Source organism: Aotus nancymaae, unplaced genomic scaffold (genome assembly GCF_030222135.1).
Source record: "Aotus nancymaae isolate 86718 unplaced genomic scaffold, 86718_ANA_hifiasm-v0.15.2.pri h1tg000155l, whole genome shotgun sequence".
In the NCBI taxonomy this organism is placed as follows: Eukaryota; Metazoa; Chordata; class Mammalia; order Primates; family Aotidae; genus Aotus; species Aotus nancymaae.
Window position 1 is genome coordinate 6205322 of NW_026988570.1, and position 21118 is coordinate 6226439.

Here is a 21118-nt window from a genome sequence, read left to right on the forward strand (position 1 = left end):
AAATCCTTGCCTATGCCTATGTCCTGAATGGTTTTGCCTAGTTTTTCTTCTAGGGTTTTTATGGTGTTAGGTTTTATGTTTAAATCTTTAATCCATCTGGAGTTAATTTTAGTGTAAGGTGTCAAGAAAGAGGTCTAGTTTCAGCTTTCTGCAGATGGCTGGCCAGTTTTCCCAGCACCATTTATTAAACAGTGAATCTTTCCCCATTGCTTGTTTTTGTCAGGTTTGTTGAAGATCAGATTTTTTTTATGCTATTTAATTGAGTCATTAATAGCATCACTAAGAATTAAAAATCAAACTCTTTGTTCAGATTTTCACTAACTTAGCAGTTTCCAGTAATCTGTTATCTGGATACACTGCAAACGTTACTCACATATTGAAGCCACTTTTTCTTTTTTTTTCTTGAGACGGAGTTTTGCTCTTGTTACCCAGGCCGGAGTGCAATGGCACAATCTTGGCTCACCGCAACCTCTGCCTCCTGGGTTCAGGCAATTCTCCTGCCTCAGCCTCCTGAGTAGCTGGGATTACAGGCACGCACCACCATGCCCAACTAATTTTTTGTATTTTTAGTAGAGACGGGGTTTCACCATGTTGACCAGGATGGTCTCGATCTCTTGACCTTGTGATCCACCCGCCTCAGCCTCCCAAAGTGCTGGGATTACAGGCGTGAGCCACCGCGCCCGGCTGAAGCCACTTTTTCTGTTCTCTTTTGTTCCAACATTCCAACATATCTAATTATATATTTCCCATTTGCTTAGAATGAGTGAGATCATCAAATACATCTTCACCTAAAGTGAAAATAATGACCCAAACATACTTCTGTTGTTGTCTCTTCACCTGTACTCTTGTATTGGGGCGGGGGGTAATTGGGGATAGGGGCACTTTAGCTGTGTATGTGGCTACTCTGTTTAATTCCTATTTATAATGTTTTGTAGTCTGTGGGTTGTTTTCCTTTTTGATTTTTATATTGATAAATCAGATTATTTAAACTTGCTATTAATGATTTCTAGTTAGGCAAAAATATGTATAGGGATGCTAAACATCAGTGTTTTAATTTGCTTCTATTGGCATTGCTCTTTGCACCTCATGCAATCCCTTGATTCATAACAAGTAGACTTTTTGCTTAAATAAATCTTTTTCGTTGTTGCCTTCTTCCCCCTTCCCTCTACAGCACTCCTAAAAATGTCCCTTCCAGAGGTGGAAGTTGAAAGTGAAAGCCATTGCTCTGCATGGTAGTAAGCAGCCTGTGGACTTGGTGGCTGCCTGTGGGCAACTCCCTCCCTAATGTTTGGGTAGAAAGTGTCATTATGCCTCCTAACTAGGTGCATTCAGTGTATGGTTTCACATTTTAAGTTCACTTTTATACATGGTGGTGGTTTTCATTCACAGGATCCCTGTGAAGGAGGCCTGGGGAAACTGAGGTTTAGAAAAACTAGGTAACTTCTCCAGGGATTCCACAGCTAAATACAAGCAGAACTGTGACTTAAAGCCCAACCACTGACTGTAGACATAAGGCTTATTCATTCTACCAAAGCACTATAACTAGGTTTTCCAGGTTTGTTTTCTTCTCCTGTCCCCAAATGTCTTATACTATCTGATGTATTTTATCAACATTTTTAGCTATTTGTAACTGTTAAAATATTGGACTTATAGTTGATGACTAGTTACCTAGATTAGTAATCTTGGAGTTTTGTATTTTGGTTTACTAATGTAAGGAGTAGAATGGAAAGTGAAAAGTTAGTGAACTGAGGCATCTAGTATTACTTAAGTGGCTAGATTCTCAACTTGTTTCACAGGAATTTTTATTTTAATGAGAAAAACAAAAATCATTCCAGATACAGAAAACAAACCTTTCTGAATATGTCTAACAGAGATTACATCTTTCTTGTTGTCAGAGGAAAACAATATAATTTTATGAAATAGTTGACCTGCTTGGGTGAAATGACATTGTGGCACTGCAAATCCAAATTTGAAAAAATTCTCTTAGATGAGATAGTCAACAGTCATTCACATTTGTTTACCATTGTTCCAGTTACTTTCAAATTCAGCCAGGTGTGGTGGCTCATGCCTGTAATCCCAGGAATTTGGGAGGCCGAGGCAGGTGGATCACTTGAGGTCAGGAGTTTAAGACTGGCCTGGCAAACATGGTAAAACCCTGTCTCTACTAAAAATATAAAAATTAGCCAGGCAGAATCGTTTGAACCCAGGAGGTGGAGGTTGCAGTGAGCCAAGATCATGCCACTGCACTCCAGCCTGGGTGACAGAGCAAGACTCCATCTCAAAACAAAAACAAAAACAAAAAAACCCACAAAAGACAAAACACCAATGCTGTGCCCTTCTTGTTCAAATCAAGTTACTGAGCAGTATCTAATGCTGATGACTATCAAAGCCATATTGATTTTAGTGATGCAGAAATTTTGCAAGTTTGGAAATGGGTGAATCTTTGATGACGTCTGACTGAAGAGCATTTACTTGCTTGATGAGTTACCCATTTTTAATGTAAATTCAGTACTTCTTGGTCAGCCAGTACAGTTTATTGGAGGGAAAAGTGATTGATCAAAGTGAAGCAAATACTTCTTTAGCTGTTGGTTTTTGTTTTCCTAGGTTTGATTTTGTGTGTATGTGGCTGTTGTTAATGGGATTGTGCTCTTGATTTGCTTTTCAACTTGAATGTTATTGGTTTATAGAAATTCTTCTGATTTTTTTTCTTAAATGTGTTGTTTTAATGTAAACTCCTGATTTTTGTACTTTGAATTTGTAACTTTAAACTTTGCTGTAGTCATGTTTCAGGTCTGGGAGCCTTTTGGCAGGATCTTTAGGGTTTTCTAGGTGTAGAATCCTATTGTCAGTGAAAAGAGATAACTTGACTTCCTCTTTGGATGCCTTTTGTTTCTTTCTCTTGGCTGATTGCTGTTGCTAGGACTTTAGTACTGTGTTGAATAGGAGTGGTGAAAGTGGACCTCCCTGTTTTGGTCCAGATTTTAGGGGAAACCCTTTCAACTTTTCTCCATTAAGTGTAATATTGATTGTAGTTTTGTCTTCAATGCCTAGTTTGTTGAGGGTTTTTATCCTAAAGAGATGTTAGATTTTATCGATTGTTTTTTTCTGCATCTATTGATATGATCATATGGTTTTTGTTTTAAATTCTCTTTTTACATTTACTGATTTGCATATATTGAATCATCCTTGCATCTGAGGAATGAAGCCCACTTGATCGTGGTGGATTACCTTTTTGATGTGCTACTATGTTTCATTTGCCAGTATTTTGTTGAGGATTTTTGCATCTGTGTTCATCAGGGATATTGGCCTGTAGTTTTCGACTTTTGTTGTGTCTTTGCCAGATTTTGGTATCAGGATACTGGTTTTGTGGAATCAGTTAGGGAGGAGTCCCTCCAATTTGATATTTTGGAATAGTTTCAGTAGAATTGGTATCAGCTCTTCTTTGTTCATCTGGTAGAATTTGGCTGTGAATCCATCTGGTCAAGGACTTTTTTTTTTTAGTTGGTAAGGTTTTTATTACTGATTCAATTTTGGAACTCAATAACTGGTCTGTTCAGGGTTTCAATTTCTTTCTGATTCAATCTTTGGAGGCTGTATATTTCTGGGTAATTACTAATCTAGTTAGTGGTTTATTGATCTTGTTTATCCTTTCAAAGAACCATTTTTTTCATTTCATCAATCCTTGTATAGTTATTTTAGTCTCAACTTCATTTAGTTCTGCTCTGATTTTTATTATTTCTTCAGCTAGTTTTGGTGTTTAATTTGTTCTTCTTTTTCTGGTTCCTTTAGGTGTGACATTAGGTTGCTAATTTGAGATTTTTCTTTTTTATGTGGGCATTTAGCACTATAAACTTTCTTCTTAACACTGTTTTTGCTGCATCCTAGAGGTTTCGGTATGTTATAATCTTGATTTTCATTGTTTCAAATAATTTTTTTATTTCTGCCTTAATTTTGTTCTTTATCCAAAAGTCATTCGGGAGCAAGTTCTTTAGTTTTCATGTATTTGTTTGTTTTTGAGAGTTCCTCTTTGTATTGATTTCTGTTTTTCTTCCACTATGGCCCAAGAGGATTCTTGGTATATTTCAGTTTTTTTTTTTTTTAATTTTGTTGAGACTTGCTTGATTACTGAGCATGTGGTCCATCATAGAGTATGTTTCACATGCAGATGAGAAGAATACATATTCTGTAGTTGTGAGAATGACCCATGCCACTTAAAAAGAAAATAAAAAGTTGTTGCAAAAGGAATCGTGATGGAATTGATTTGCAGATAGATTATCTTACCTTACTAAATGGGCATTGGTGGCCAGGGCCAGCCTTGTGAGGTGCCATGTTTCAAAGCATTGTGTTTACAGTGCTCTAAGGAGTGCAGAGCTTCCTCAGGAGTCTTCACAGGCTGGGTGGTGGTGTCAGTGGGCCTAACTCAAAGTGCCTGTGACTGGTTCCCTTTGCATATGATGGGGGATTTTGGATTTTCAGATTAGGGATGCTCAACCTGTATAATGTGGTGATTATAGTTAATAACAAATATGTTACAGACTTGAAAATTTTTAACAGAGTACATTTTAAATCTTATCACCACAAAAAGCAAGTATGTGAGGTAATGGATATGCTATTTAGCCTAATTTAGCCATTCTACAATGTTTACATACTACATGATACTGAAATACATGGTACATGGTAAAGATACATAATTTTCATTTGTTAATTAAAAAACAAGTATCCCAGAAAAATATATCTTTGCTATCAAAAGATACGTAGTTACTTCATATCTTTTTTCTGCAAACGGTTTTCTTGATGTTGGCCAGCTTTTCTTTTCTTTTTTTTACATGGTTAGATACTAGTGTATATACAGTTGCATACTTGCAAGTAGGCTATGTTTATCTGTTTGAAATACCAACATGCAAGAAAATCCTAGGAAACATTACAAAGATATACTTGAGTTGTTCTGTTTAAATTCTGTGTGTCAATTTGGGTAAAAAATAACAAAGATAACAAAGAATCATCAACTACTTTGGACTATACTCCATGCATTAAACTTATTCTGTAGGTCTAGAACTTACTTCTGAACATATCTCTATGGTTTAGTTGCAACATTAGGTTGTTAATTTGAGATCTTTCTATCTGATACAGGTGCTATTTTTCACTGACAGTTATTTTCTTTGATTTGGACAACATAGTTTCTTCTCTTTTGCTGTTTTAAATTTATTCAACCATTCTGTTATGTTTTTGTTATTTAGGAGATTATAAGAAGGATAATTTCAATGAAATTATAGATGCAATATTTTCAACAAAGCACCAACCTAATCCTACATACATGTAGTCTGTTTTCTCAGTTAAAAGCTTTCACATGGAAACATTCCCTTTAGGAAATACAATGGGAAGATTTATTTTTAATAACTGAAGAGTATACAACTATAGCAAAGGCTGTGCAGTGCAGTACTTTAGATGTGTGGTATTTTCAAGAAACATCAGAGAAGCCAGGGTAGCTGAAGCAGAGTTAGTAAGGGCAGAGAAGTAGAAGAATCAGATTGGGAACTAGCTGGGTGCTCATTGGGAAGAGCTTTGTTGGGCATCAGCAAGACTTGGGGATTTTTATGTAGTAAAACTTCTAGATCTTTTTCTTTCTATTCTGATTTGTTGACTTTAATGTTATGAGCTTTTAAATATATTTCTACATAACCTTTGTTTTTAATTATTGCTTAATTTTGATGTTTATCATCATTTATTATTTATTAAGGGGATTGAGTTTTATGAAATTTGATAAGAAAATGGATTCATTGGCATTCTTTCCTAGCACAAAAGAGCTTCGAAGTTGTTCTTGGTCAGCCACTTCAGGGATATGTGGCACAGGGACTTAATGAACTAATAGTTCCTTCTGTAACTTCTGAAGTCTACTTAAGAGTCAGTTAATGGATGCTTGTAGCCATATATTTGCTATTGGTTTCTGAATACTGCCAGATTTAGAGCTCTATTAAAAGTTACATAATCACTTTAATGATGCTTTGCATCCCCTTGTCTGACACTGTTAACAAAATCTCTGTTTCTAAGATAAAAGGCTGGTCTTTCTCTTGTGTAACACCAGATAATACTAGATGATGCATTACACTAGTGTGTAACACTAGTGAGCCCTTTTTGGTCAACATTTAAATTTGTGTTATATAATATATTTTGAGGAAACCCATTCTAATATTTTGTGGGGAAAAAACCAAAACATTGCGTATGATGGAGGATAAAATCGAACCCACTAATTAGTGTGGTAGAAAAAGCTAAGAGAGGAAATAATTAAATATGTAGATGATGAACACACTATTTTTATTTTTTTAAAAAAAAAATTAAAATTCTCTAGCTTTAACTTAAGGAATTATTTTTAACAAAATTGTATTCATTGTTTAAAAGGTAACACATTTTAAGGCCAGGTGTGATGGCCCATGCCTGTAATCTCAGCACTTTGGGAGACTTAGGAGGGAGGACTACTTGATCCCAGGAGTTTGAGATGAGCCTGAGCAACATAATGAGGCCGGTCTCTACAAAACAAATTTAAAAATTAGCTGGGCATAATGGTGTGCATTTGTAGTCCCAGCTACTTGGGAGGCTTTGGCGGGAGAATCACTTAAGTCCAGGAGTTCAAGGTTGTGGTGAGCTATGAACATGACACTGCACACCAGCCTGGGCAAGAGTGAGGCCCTGTTTTAAGAAAATAAGTAAATAGTAACACATTCACCTATCATAATTTCAAAAGTACCAAAGTGAAAAGTCTGTCTTCAGTTACTGTTTCCCTCCCTGGAGGGAACAGCTGCGCGCGCGCGCGCGCACACACACACACACACACACAAATACATACACATTTTAACTTTTTTCTTTTTATCACAGGAATGCTAACATGTTGTATATATAATAATATGTATATATTATTGTCAGCATTATATCTTGAAGATCTTATATAAATGCATAATTTCTTCAATTAAAATTCATTCATTTAAGCAGACCACCATTGTAATATAAACAGTGCTTCTATGAATAACCATATACAAAACTTAAGTTCGTACATGTGGGAGCTTATTTGGTAGTAGTGACTTAGAGTTCTCTTGTCAGTTAAATGATGTGTCTCCATTTCATTAGGACCAGTTTCTAGAGATTTATCTCTTTCTCTTTGGGGGAAAATATTTCCCTGTTTCTTCTTTTTCCTTGATATTCTCTGTTGATGTTTTTGTGCCTTAGACAAAAGAGTCACTTCTCTTTGTCTTTATGGACTGGCCTCATTCTGGAGAAGACCCTCACCAATCAGCCCAGACAAAAATTCAGGAATCTTTAAATTTTTTTTAATTATTTTATTTTTATTTTTATTATTTTTTATTGTACTTCAGGTTCTGGGGTACATGTGCAGATCGTGCAGGATTGTTGCATAGGTACATACATGACAAGGTGGTTTGCTGCCTTCATCCCCTCATCACCTATATCTGATATTTCTCCCCTCATTATCCCTCCCAACCCTCCCCACCCCCCTGCTGTCCCTCCCCTAGCCCCCTCCAACTGACCACAGTGTGTGATTTTCCTGCCAGTTCCATCCACTATCGTCGTTCTTAATAGTCCCTAGGCATCTAGAATATTTCAGGTCCCTTCAGCATCTGAGACCATGGAGACTGAATCCATTTCCTCACGCAGTCCCCATTTAAGGTGAGTGGCCGGACACACAGTGCCTCTCTGTTCATTCCCAGGTAGAAGCTAAAGAGCTGGGGTTTTTGCCTGCTTACTCCATGATGAGCCAGATATAGAGGGTGGGGTGGCTGGTTACCAACACCCCAAATTGCCATGAGTGGTCAGAGTTTGCTGAGTTCTGTTAGTGCTCCAAGACAGGCTAGACATAGACCAGTTTTCTGGGTAGTTCCTGGAAAACTTTGGACATTAGACATATAGTGTAGCTCTTTCTCTCCCTGGGGAGAAGCTAGGAGCTGGGGGATTTTGTTCCTGTCATATGAAACTGCCAGGGGATTATGGCAGTATGGTATCTGAATTGACTTACTGGCTTTGATGTGACTGGTTTCATACTTACCTGGTGTGCAGCAGCCTCTTAAAGTTTCTGGATTTCACACAAAGGGAATTTGGCCATGGGGATTGTTGTGGAATCATTTTGCTTGTTGGAAGAAGGAAGGTCCAAGGGTCCTCTTTTGCTGTCTTGATTATGTCATTTCCTTCTGCCTCCCTTTTATAAGGATACTTGTGATTGTAGTTAGACCTAATCAAATGATTCAGGATCATCACCTCCATCTGAGGATCTCTAACTTAATCATATCTGCAAAGCCTTTGTCACATAATCACATAAGCTAACATTCACCAGTTCCCATGACGGGGATGTAGACATCTTTTGGGGGAACCATCATTCAGCCTACCACACTAGTCTTTCATTTTTCTCTCCTCATCAATTTGAGAATTTTCTTGGTACCAGTTTGCATGTATATCTGCTGCATTTAGGGTATTCAATGTACAGGTACAAGCATTTGACCACTTCATTATGTCTTACAGTGCAGTTGTCCTCAAGTATTAACATATTGAAATGATTAAAATATTACCTTATTATAAATTCCCTTTCCCCCTATCTTATAAATAGTATATTATATTGATTAAAAAGATATATGTGAATATATTGTTTATGGTTATTTTAGAATAATTAAAGGGGAATTACAAAATATTTATTATGAAAAGATGCTACTGAATCACTGGGTTGAGAACTGTTCCTCTAGCTCAGCTATGTTTTTATATATATGTATACTTTAGGTAGATAGGAAACCTGGGGGTCTCAGAAATTAAATGACTTATTTAATGTCACAGGGCGAGGGCTAGGGCTGGGGCAGTGATGAGAGAAATAATTAAGTCTTTTAGAAGGAGGAAAGGTGGACACGAGAGAAGCTCTCCCCTGGAAGCTAGGACTCCAGAACTGAGAGATTCCAGAGTAGGAATTACTGGCAGCATTAATTTGTCTCAGGAATCGAAAAAGCAAACAAGAAAGAAAAAGTAAAAGCCTTGGAATTCTCTCAGGAATGAGAAGTAGAAGGAACAACATGGTTCGAAACTGGGAAAATGGCAGACTCGGAAGTTTACTTGGGGACTTGTTAGTTATGAATATGGATTACCCTACTCCAAGAGCGCTTTTGTCCCTGGACTAACACTCCCCTCCTCAAGCCTCTGGCAAGTTCCTACTCATCTTTCAAGAAATAGCTCATCTCGAGTGCATTTCACACCATTTCTCCTTCCAAAAAGGAATGAGGGCGGACTTGAAAAAATTACCGAAGAGGAAAATTCATTTGGATGTTTTTCAAAGACTATGTAAGTCTATTCATACTATTGCTTTTTTTTTTCTTTTTAAATATTTCCTGACCCTTTCCCAGTTTGAGGGATGGGCAACCAAAGGGTTTTGGTTGGTATTGAATATTGCTGTGTTACGGTACAGCTTTTGAGTCATCAGAACTGGAATGAAAGCCTAACTAAAAATCATACATTTTTGTCCCATGTAATAGCATGTTACTATCTGAGAGTTGAGGCGAATTTTCTTTTAAAAATAATTTTATTCTGATTACTCTTGCCTTAGAATTCTGAAAAGATTAAAATAGCTGTTATCTGAGAAACTTGGATTCTGCGCATTTAAACTGGAAAAATGTTCTAGTCAGTTATTGACAGGCTGATGACTAACATATGTGGACATAATCGTTACCAAAAAGTGTGCTGACTTGTTGACAGCATGTACTTTTAAAAAAGATATAACCACTATAGGAAATACTGGCAGATAAATAATTCTCTTGAGAGATTTCAGTATTGACTTTTAAATTAATAAAAATTATTTATTTTCTTAAGTTATAATAGTTTTTTGTCAGATATATTAGTATAGTATTGGTGCAGGGAGTCTGTAGTGCCCCTTTTTTATTATTACTGAAAGTAACTTGTAGCTGAGATTGGTTGTGTCTTCAGGTAATCTTTCTCGAATTGAATATTTAAATACCTTCCACCAAGCCTATTAACTGTACATTTATATAAAATTTTGTGACTCAACAAAAGCATCGAAAAAATTTTTTCAAGAAATAACTTTAGACCTTTGCAGCAGAGTCTATGGGTTGGCCCCCCATCATCATTCTCACCTCTTTCGACCTTACTGCCTCTCTTCTAGAGACTATAACACTTAAAAACTTACTCCTCCAGCCTTTCGTTGCTGGCAGGGTAGCTACATGCTTGACACACTGGAGGCCAGTAAGATGCAAACCAGAAGTCTGCTGAGAGTTCTGGGAAACCTTTGCTTTTCTTCTGAAGAAGAACAGATATAATTGGCACTTATTCCCATGCTGCCCTCCTTTTTGCTTTGTTGTGTAAAGCCTTTGACCATGACACATAAAAATAATACTAAGCATATTTTCATGAGAAAACCTGAATAAGAAAAAAAAGCTAAGGATTTTGGAACAGAAACAAAGAATCTGGATTTCTAATGACATTGTCTCGCACCTAAATTGGTTCCATAAAGTGCCTACCTTTTACGAAAGAAAAAGAAAATGAATTTTTTTTCTATTTGATTAAGCTACTGTAAGTCAGATTTTCTATACATTCCAAGCTGAACCAACACGGACTTTATTTCATACTTGGAGGGGGTTTTATTTTGCTTTCTAAGAATTCTGTTTTGTTTCCTTAAAGAAAAATATCTTTTTCATGATATTGTTCATGCTCAAGCAGAGCAAAATTCAGTCATTAGCAAAATGGCTGACTAGGATGCTGCAAGTGCTTGTTTCCCCACAGAAACATCATATAAATAGCTACTGGCTACTAAAATAACTTGGTAGGGACTATGGAAACCCGTCAAAGGTCTGTAGCAACCCAGCAAATGCCCAATCAAGAAAAAGCCACGTGCAAAATGATGGGAAATTCTGTGATAATTTTACTCACTGTTGCTCTATCTCTGGTACAGTGCAGCGCAGAGAGAAGTAAATGGCCCAGTTCTTCATTCCCTTCCTCAGAACAAATGGATTCAAGCAGAACTGGTTTGAAGCATTCTTGCCTATCAGTGGCTTGCCCAAGAGACTGGGTTCAGACTCGCCTCACTCAGAGCACATACAGGGAACGTGGCATGATTTGAATCACAGGCTGAAGGCCAAGGAAGGCAGTGGTGGGCACCATAGCACGTGAAAACTACAGGGAGATAATAGACCTGCGGATGTGTGGGAGCAAGAGATTATGCACAGAGAAATACCGTACAACATCTAAGGCCTTGAGAAGAAGCTTGGGTGAGATTCTGGGAAATTAAGACATTTAAAGGTAGCCAGAGGAAACAAGAAAAACAAAAAACAAAACAAAACAAAAAACCAGCAAGCACACCCAGGCCCAGATAGGATGCATGCCCAGAAAAGACTTGAGATGACCTTAAGCACGCTCCCTATGCTGTTCCCAAGGCTCAGGGGCTTGATAAGTAGCAAAGGTCTTCCATGTCAGTCTTCAAAGACTGGAAGGGGTTTTAAATGTCAGATTTACAGCAAAAAAATCATAGGACATGCAAAGAAAGGATGAAATCTGGCCCATCCAAAGGAACAAAATAAATCTTCAGAAACTCTCCCTGTTAAGACACACAAATTAATTGGATTTGCTCAGAAAAGACTTTAAAACAGCTATCTTAAATACACTTAATGAACTAATGAGAAATAATAAAAGGAAATCAGGAAAATGATACATGAACAAAAATTCTATCAACAAAGAAATTATATTTAAAAACCCAAATTCTGGAACTGGAAAATATAGTAGCTGAATTCAAAAATTTACTAGAAGGGTTCAACAGCAGACTTGAACAGGTAAAAAAAAGAATCAGTGAACTTGAAGGCAGGTCGTTTGAAATGATCAAGTCTGAGGAACAAAATCAAATAAGAAAAAAGAGGGCCGGGTGCAGTGGCTCATGCCTGTAATCCCAGCACTTTGGGAGGCCGAGGTGGGTGGATCACGAGGTCAAGAGATCGAGACCATCCTGGTCAACATGGTGAAACCCCGTCTCTACTAAAACATACAAAAAATTAGCTGGGCACGGTGGCGCGTGCCTGTAATCCCAGCTACTCAGGAGGCTGAGGCAGGAGAATTGCCTGAACCCAGGAGGCGGAGGTTGTGGTGAGCCAAGATCGCGCCATTGTACTCCAGCCTGGGTAACAAGCGAAACTCTATCTCAAAAAAAAAAAGAAAAAAGAAAAGTGAACAGAGTCTGAGAGATGTATGCAATACCATCAGGCAGACCAATTGATGTATTACTGGAGTCCAGGAGAAAAAAAGAGAAAGGAGTGGAGAGATAAGTTAGAGAAATAATAGCAGAAAACTTAACCAAATTTGAGGGAAAACACGGCTCTACAAATCGAAGAAACTCAAAAAATCCATGTTTGATAAACCCAGAGTCCAACACCAAGACACATTATCATGAAACTGTCAAAAGTGAAAGACAAAGAGTAACTTGAAAGCAGTAAAGGTAAATGTGGTATGTACATACAGTAGAATATTATGTAGTCAAAGAAATGAAATTCTGATAGATGCTACAAAATGGATGAACCTGGAAGACATTATGCTAAATGAAATAAGCCAGGCACAATAGGATCCATCTTTATGATTCCTCTTACATGAGGTGCCTGGAGTAGAGAAATAAGTAGATTGGTGATTGTCAAGTGTTGGGGAAGAGGGAAATGGGAAAATTAAAGTTACTGTTTAATGTATGCAGTTTCAGGGGAAGATGGAAAAAGTCCTGGAGTTGGATGGTTGCAGAGTAATGTGAATTTACTTAATACCATAAAACTAAACATTTAAAAATGGTTTAAATGCTGTGTTATACATAGTTAACCCCAGTTTAAAGAATGAATATAAATAAACTTTTAGAACTCAGAAATTTCAAATGAACCTCATTATTTAGAAATCACCATCATTAATGTTTGGTGAACATTATTTTAGACATGTTCCTGTGGTTGTGTTCACATGAAAAGACGGATGAGTGGATAGGCTGAGGTGGGCGGATCTCTTGAGGTCAGGAGTTCAAGCCCAGCCTGACCAGCATGATGAAACCCCAACTCTACAAAAATGAAAATAAAAAAACTAACTGGGCGTGGTGGTGTGCGCCTGTAATCCCAGTTACTCTGGAGGCAAGGCAGGAGAATCCCTTGAACCCAGAAGGCAGAGGCTTCAGTTAGCCAAGATCCTGCTACTGTACTCCAGCCTGGGTGACAAAACGAGACTCTGTCTCCAAAAAATAGTATCTTTTTAAAAAACAAGATAAAAAAGGTCCCAATTTTTTCACATTCTTTATGGTGGTAAAATACACATAACATAAAACTTACATTTTAACCATTTTTTAATTGTATATGCTGTTTAAATACTGTGTTCTAGACAGAATTGATTTTCATCCTGAAAGATGAGGACATTAGCAGTATTGCACTTTTCATCTCCCCCTCCTCCACTTTCTGATTTTTAAAAGTTATATTATTTTTATAGTCATAGTTTATAATTTTATGTTCTGTTTTGTGTTCTGTTTTGTGACTAGAATTTGCACATTTGCTACATACTAGCTTTATTTTCTCTAGATTTACAGTTAATTATATTCAGTGCTCAAGACTAGTTATTTTACTGTGGCTTCTCCATGACTGTGTTCTTAATTTTGAATGATCTTTTAATTCCCCTCTCTCACACATACTTTGCCCTACTTCCCTCCACCAATTTAAAGAGGTACTTCATGTTTGAGAATGCCTGGGGCTTTTATACTTAACCAGATCTTGGCTGAGTAGTTTTTAATCTCTTTTGCTTTTGTTTGGAACTTAGTGCACATTGCTTTGTTGTCTTCCGGCGTTCATTGTTGCCTCGGAGAAGTCAGACAAGAGTCCAATCATTTCCTCTTCCTCCCTCCTCTGCCTCCTCCCTCACCATAGCATTCTGCCATTGGCCTCCAAAATTTATGTCCTCCTCACATGAAGAATACATTCATTCTGTGCCAGTACCCCAAAACTCTTAACTTGTTCCATCACCAACTAAGAAGTCTAAAGTCCAGAGTTTGACCTAATATCATTTAAATCAGATGTGGATGAGACACATAGTGTGAGTCACCGCGAGGCCAGTTGCTCTCAGACTGTGAGCCTGTGAAATGAAACAGTTATGTGCATTTAAAACACAGTGGTGGGACATAGCATAGATGTTTCCATTTCAAAAGAGAAAAATAGGAAGAAAGGAATGATAGATAAATCCCAAGCCACTCTAAAACCAACAAGGCAAACAGCATTAAATCTTAGGGCTCAAGAGTAATCTTTGATTCCATGTCCTGCCTCTGGACACCCTGGGGTAAGACTTCTGTTGCTATAAAGGGATACCTGAGATTGGGTAATTTATAAATAAAAGAAGTTTTATTTTGTCTTATGGTTCTGCAGGCTATACAGGAAGCATGGCACTGCCATCTGCTTCTGGTATGGGCCTCAGGAAGCTACAATCATGGTAGAAGTCAGCAGGGAGCCAGCAAGTCACATGGAAGAACAGGCACAGAAGAGAGGAAGAAGGTGCCACATAGTCTTTAACAAGCAGATTGCATGTTAACTCACTCATCACCAAGGGCGTGATGCTGAAGCTATTCATTGAGGGGTGCATCCTAGTGATCGAAACACCTCCCACCAGGCCCCACCTCCAACAGTGGGGATTACATTTTACTGTGAGATTTGGAGGGCACAAATATCCAAACCATATCCAGCCTCAAAGTTCTGGGGGACACTGCCCCTATGCAGCTCTTACAGGATAGAGTCTCATGTCTCTCCAAGGCTGGAGTTGCACACTGGTGGGCCCTACCCTTCCAGGTTTCAGAGACAGCCCCAATCCATGTTATGTCTGAGAATTGCCCTAGTGGAGGCTTTCTGTGGTGATTCTGCCTTCACACCTGTACTTTGGACTACTCTATGGGAGCTCTCTGCAGTGGCTCTGTCCTATAACAGCTCTCAGCCTGGATACTCAGGCTTTTCTGGCATCTTTTGACATATAGATGGAGGCAGCCACACTATCACAGCTCATGCACTTTGCACATCTGTGGAGATGGCACTGTGCAAACACCATGCCAAGGTTTATCACCTTTGCCTTCTAGAAGGGTGATCTGAGTTGCACCTGAGCCTACTTGAGCAACAGCTGGGGTAACCAAGGAGCACTGCACCAGAATTTAGGGAACAGAGCCTTAAAATTGTTCTGCCACAAGGCCCTGGGGTTCTGGGTCTGTGATGGGCAGGGCAGCTCTGAACATCTCTGAAATACCTTACTGGTCATTCTCCCATTGTCTCAATGAATAGCATGTAGCTTCCTTCCATCCACATGAATCTCCTTAACAGATGCTTGTACCACGCCTTTGGTTTCTCTCCTGAACAAGCTGTATCATTCTTTACATGGCTAGGCTGAGAATTTTCCAAATCTTTAAATTCTGCTTCCCTTGTGATTATAGATTTCATCTTCTATTTGTTTCTATCTTCTCACCTTTTACTATAAGTCGAGAAGCTACAAAGCACCCTCAAGACTTTGCTGGGATTTTTTTTCCACTAAATATCCTGTTTCATCACTCTCAGACTGCTTCTACAGAACACTAGGACACAAGCACAATCCTGCCAGGTTCTTTGCCACTTTATTACAAGATCACCTTTTCTTCTGTTTCTGGTAACATGTTTCTCATTTTTTTCTGAGACCTCATTAGAATGGCCTTTACCGTCGAACATTTTGACTGTGACCATTAACATGATCTCTAAGAAGATTGAAGCTTTCTCAGCAGTTCTCCTCTTTTGAGCCCTCACCACTCTTAATGCTCCTTCCACAGCAATGTAGGCTTTTTCTAGCATGCACATCCATATTCTTCCAGCCTCTACTCATTACCCAATTCCAAAGTTACTTCCACATTTTTAGGTGTTTGTTATGGCAGCACCACGATACTGGTGCCAGCTTCTGTTTTACTATGTTCAGGCTCCTATAACAAAATTCTCAGACTGGATAATTTATAAACAAATTTATTGTTCACATTTCTAGAGGCTGGGAAGTCTTAAAACCAAGGCGTCCGCAGATTCAGGGTCTGGTAAGGGCCTGTTTCTCATAGATGGTACCTTCCAGCTGTAGCATCACAGAAGGGGCAAACAGGCTTCCTTAAACCTCTCTTATAACGGTACTAATCCTATTCATGAGGGTAGAGCTTTCATGACCTAATTATCTCCCAAGGCCCCTCCTCTGAAAACTGTCACCTTGGGAGTTTTAACATAGGAAGTTTGAAAAGGACATTCAGGTTAGAGTGAGCACTAAATCAAGAGGATTCCACCCTTAGGCTGAAATTACCTGACATAGGACCCACCCCCTAATAACTATCACAGTGGGGTTAGGATTTCAACATAGGAATTTAGAGGGCAACACAAACGTTCAGTCTGTAACACCAAGTTACTCAGGTTGAAATTCTAAACTTGAAGAATGTAATCAATTTGAACATTGTAGTATTGAAAAAATGTTAAAACCACAATGTTTTGATTTTATATTTAGCCTGTCTCATCTAAGAATCCCAGAACTTTTTCTCTCCTGAATTTTACGTCTGCCTTACAGCTTTAAAAGAGAAATTAGAACCCAAACCAGTGAACTTCTTTTACTTCTAAAATACCTGTACAAGCTTCACTTTTAAAATATGCTGATATGTTAAAATGTTCTGCCACATTTTAGATATAAAGTATAGTAAAATAAAGTAAGATGTATTCTCTTCATGCTTTTGCAGTATACAGAAAAATGATTATAATTTTCTTGTGTGCTTTCTGTGGGCTTTTTGATTGAAAAAATTGATATTGTAGGTTGTAGGTATGGTAAGAACCCCTCAGATACCTTTCTGGTAATGATTAACATTGTTCTTTTCTTTCTTTTTTTTTTTTTGAGACGGAGTTTCACTCTTGTCACCCAGGCTGGAGTGCAGTGGCACAATCTCGGCTAACTGCAGTCTCGCCTCCTGTGTTCAAGCGATTCTTCTGCCTCAGCCTCCCTAGAAGCTGGGATTATAGGTACCTGCCACCACATCCAGCTAAATTTTTGTATTTTTGATAGAGACAGGGTTTCGCCATGTTGGTCAGTCTGCTCTCAAACTCTTGACCTCAGGTGATCCACCCACTTCAGCCTCCCAAAGTGCTGGGATTACAGGCATGAGCCACTGTGCCTGGCCGATTTAGGTTGTTCTTTAAGCACTAGTTTGAATTCTGTTAGCTATATAACAGTTAACTTTCTTGTTTACAGTTCGTATGGATCATCTCAGGACCTGAACTAAAACTGTGTACAGTTGTTTAATGAGACTGCTTGAAATTTCAGTTGATTTATTTTTAGCTCTATTTGTAGATTATGTGTGCTATATCTGTAACCTGTTTTTAGTCTATAAGAAGATTTTGTGTAACTCTCTCACATGGGCGCGCTCTCTCTCTCTCTCTCTCTCTCTGACACACACACACACACACCCCTTCGGTAAACTATGTTCAGACCATGCTTGGGTTGAACTACTGTGAAAGTAATGAATTTGGTTACCCTACTTTTACCACATAATTATATGCAAAGGGCACATAACCATTGTCTCTAGTGCTCCATTCCTAGCATATACCACTTAGTCTGTTTTATCCTACAATAGCAGAATACCTGAGATTGGGTAAGTTATAATGAACAGAAGTTTAATGGCTCATATTCTAGAGGCTGGGATATCCAGTATCAAGGTGCTGGCATCCAAGGGCTTCTTGTTGCATCGTCACCTGGCAGAAGAAGAGAGAAGAGGGGACGAAAGAGCAAGAGGGAGCTGTACTCACACATGAGGGTGGAGCCTCATGGCCTTATCGTCTCTTCTTAAAGGTCCCAACTCTTTTTTTTTTTTTTTTTTTATTGCATTTTAGGTTTTGGGGTACATGTGAAAAACATGCAAGATTGTTGCATAGGTGCATACGTGGCAGTGTGATTTGCTGCCTTCCTCCCCTTCACCTATATGTGGCATTTCTCCCCATGCTATCTCTCCCCAACTCCCCACCCCCCGCTGTCCCCCCGACTCCCCCTCAACAGACCCCAGTGTATAGTGCTCCCCTCCCTGTGTCCGTGTGTTCCTATTGTTCAATACCTGTCTATGAGTGAGAACATGCGGCATTTGATTTTGTGTTCTTGTGTCAGTTTGCTGAGAATGATGGTTTCCAGATTAATCCATGTCCCTACAAAGGACACGAACTCATCGTTTTTCATGGCTGCATAATATTCCATGGTGTATATGTGCCACATTTTCTTTGTCCAGTTTATCATTGATGGGCATTTGGGTTGGTTCCAGGTCTTTGCTATTGTAAACTGTGCTGCTATGATCACTCGTGTGCTTGTGTCCTTATAGTAGAACGATTTATAATCCTTTGGATATATACCCAGTAATGGGATTGCTGGGTCAAATGGAATTTCTATTTCTAGGTCCTTGAGGAATCGCCACACTGTCTTCCACAATGGTTGAACTAATTTACACTCCCACCAACAGTGTAAAAGTGTTCGTATTTCTCCATCCTCTCCAGCATCTGTTGTCTCCAGATTTTTTAATGATCGCCGTTCTAACTGGAGTGAGATGGTATCTCAATGTAGTTTTGATTTGCATTTCTCTAATGACTAGTGATGATGAGCATTTTTTCATATGTTTGTTGGCCTCATATATGTCTTCTTTTGTAAAGTATCTGTTCATATCCTTCGCCCACTTTTGAATGGGCTTGTTTGTTTTTTTCTTGTAAATCTGTTTTAGTTCGTTGTAAATTCTGGATATTAGCCCTTTGTCAGATGGGTAAGCTGCAAAAATTTTTTCCCATTCTGTTGGTTGCTGATTCACTCTAATCACTGTTTCTTTTGCCGTGCAGAAGCTGTGGAGTTTGATTAGGTCCCATTTGTCTATTTTGGCTTTTGTTGCCAATGCTTTTGGTGTTTTGGTCATGAAGTCATTGCCTACGCCTATGTCCTGAATGGTTTTGCCTAGGTTTTCTTCGGCGTTAGGCCTTATGTTTAAGTCTTTAATCCATCTGGAATTAATTTTAGTGTAAGGTGTCAGGAAGGGGTCCAGTTTCTGCTTTCTGCATATGGCTAGCCAGTTTTCCCAACACCACTTATTAAACAGGGAATCCTTTCCCCATCGCTTGTTTTTGTCAGGTTTGTCAAAGATTGGATGGTTGTAGATATGTTGTGTTGCCTCTGAGGCCTCTGTTCTGTTCCATTGGTTTATATCTCTGTTTTGGCACCAGTACCATGCTGTTTTGATTACTGTAGCCTTGTAGTATAGTTTGATGTCTGGTAGTGTGATGCCTCCCGCTTTGTTCTTTTTGCTTAGGATTGACTTGGCTATGCGGGCTCTCTTTTGGTTCCATATGAAGTTTAAGGTGGTTTTTCCAGTTCTGTGAAGAAGGTCATTGGTAGCTTGATGGGGATAGCGTTGAATCTGTAAATTACTTTGGGCAGTATGGCCATTTTCACGATATCGATTCTTCCTAACCATGAACATGGAATGTTTCTCCCATCTGTTTGTGTCCTCTCTTATTTCGTTGAGCAGTGGTTTGTAGTTCTCCTTGAAGAGGTCCTTTACGTTCCTTGTTAGTTGTATTCCTAGATATTTTATTCTCTTTGTAGCAATTGTGAATGTCAGTTCATTCTTGATTTGGCTCTCTTTAAGTCTACTATTGATGTACAGGAATGCTTGTGATTTTTGCACATTGATTTTATATCCTGAGACTTTGCTGAAGTTGCTTATCAGTTTCAGGAGATTTTGGGCTGAGACGATGGGGTCTTCTAGATATACAATCATGTCGTCTGCAAATAGAGAAAATTTGACTTCCTTTTTCCCTAATTGAATACCCTTTATTTCTTTTTCTTGCCTGATTGCTCTAGCTAGAACTTCCAGTACTATATTGAATAGGAGTGGTGAAAGAGGGCATCCTTGTCTAGTGCCAGATTTCAAAGGGAATGCTTCCAGTTTTTGCCCATTCAGTATGATATTGGCTGTTGGTATGTCGTAAATAGCTTTTATTATTTTGAGATACGTTCAGTCAATACCTAGCTTATTGAGGGTTTTTAGCATAAAGGGCTGTTGAATTTTCTCGAAGGCCTTCTCTGCATCCATTGAGATAATCGTAGTTTTTGTCTTTGGTTCTGTTTATGTGGTGAATTACATTTATAGACTTGCGTATGTTGAACCAGCCTTGCATCCCCAGGATGAATCCTACTTGATCATGGTGGATAAGCTTTTTGATGTGCTGTTGCAATCGGCTTGCCAGTATTTTATTGAAGATTTTTGCATCTATGTTCATCATGGATATTGGCCTGTAGTTTTCTTTTCTTGTTGAGTCTCTGCCGGGTTTTGGTATCAGGATGATGTTGGTCTCATAAAAGGATTTGGGAAGGATTCCCACTTTTTGGATTATTTGGAATAGTTTCAGAAGGAATGGTACCAGTTCCTCTTTGTATGTCTGGTAGAATTCTGCTGTGAACCCATCTGGACCTGGGCTTTTTTTGGGTGGTAGGCTCTTAATTGCTGCCTCGACTTCAGACCTTGTTATTGGTCTATTTGGGGTTTCGACTTCTTCCTGGTTTAGGCTTGGGAGGAGGCAGCTGTCCAGGAATTTATCCATTTCTTCCAGGTTTTCTAGTTTATGTGCATAGAGTTGTTTGTAATAATCTCTGATGATGGTTTGAATTTCTGTGGAATCTGTGGTGATATCCCCTTTATCATTTTTTATTGCATCTATTTGGTTATTCTCTTTTTTCTTTTTTATTAATCTGGCTAGTGGTCTGTCTATTTTGTTGATCTTTTCAAAAAACCAGCTCCTGGATTTATTGATTTTTTGAAGGGTTTTTTGTGTCTCTATCTCCTTCAGTTCTGCTCTGATCTTAGTTATTTCTTGTCTTCTGCTAGGTTTTGAGTTTTTTTGATCTTGCTCCTCTAGCTCTTTGAATTTTGACAATAGGGTTTCAATTTTAGATCTCTCCTTTCTTCTCATGTGGGCACTTACTGCTATATATTTTCCTCTAGAGACTGCTTTAAATGTGTCCTAGACATTCTGGTATGTGGTGTCTTCATTCTCATTGGTTTCAAAGAACATCTTTATTTCTGCCTTCA

At 38.5% G+C, this 21118-nt stretch overlaps 1 protein-coding gene across 8 annotated transcripts in view; it reads left to right on the forward strand.

Moving 5' to 3' along the window:
- CCDC138 (coiled-coil domain containing 138) overlaps positions 1–21118 on the forward strand; it is an 87175-nt gene that overhangs the window by 58126 nt on the left and 7931 nt on the right. The window lies entirely within an intron of this gene.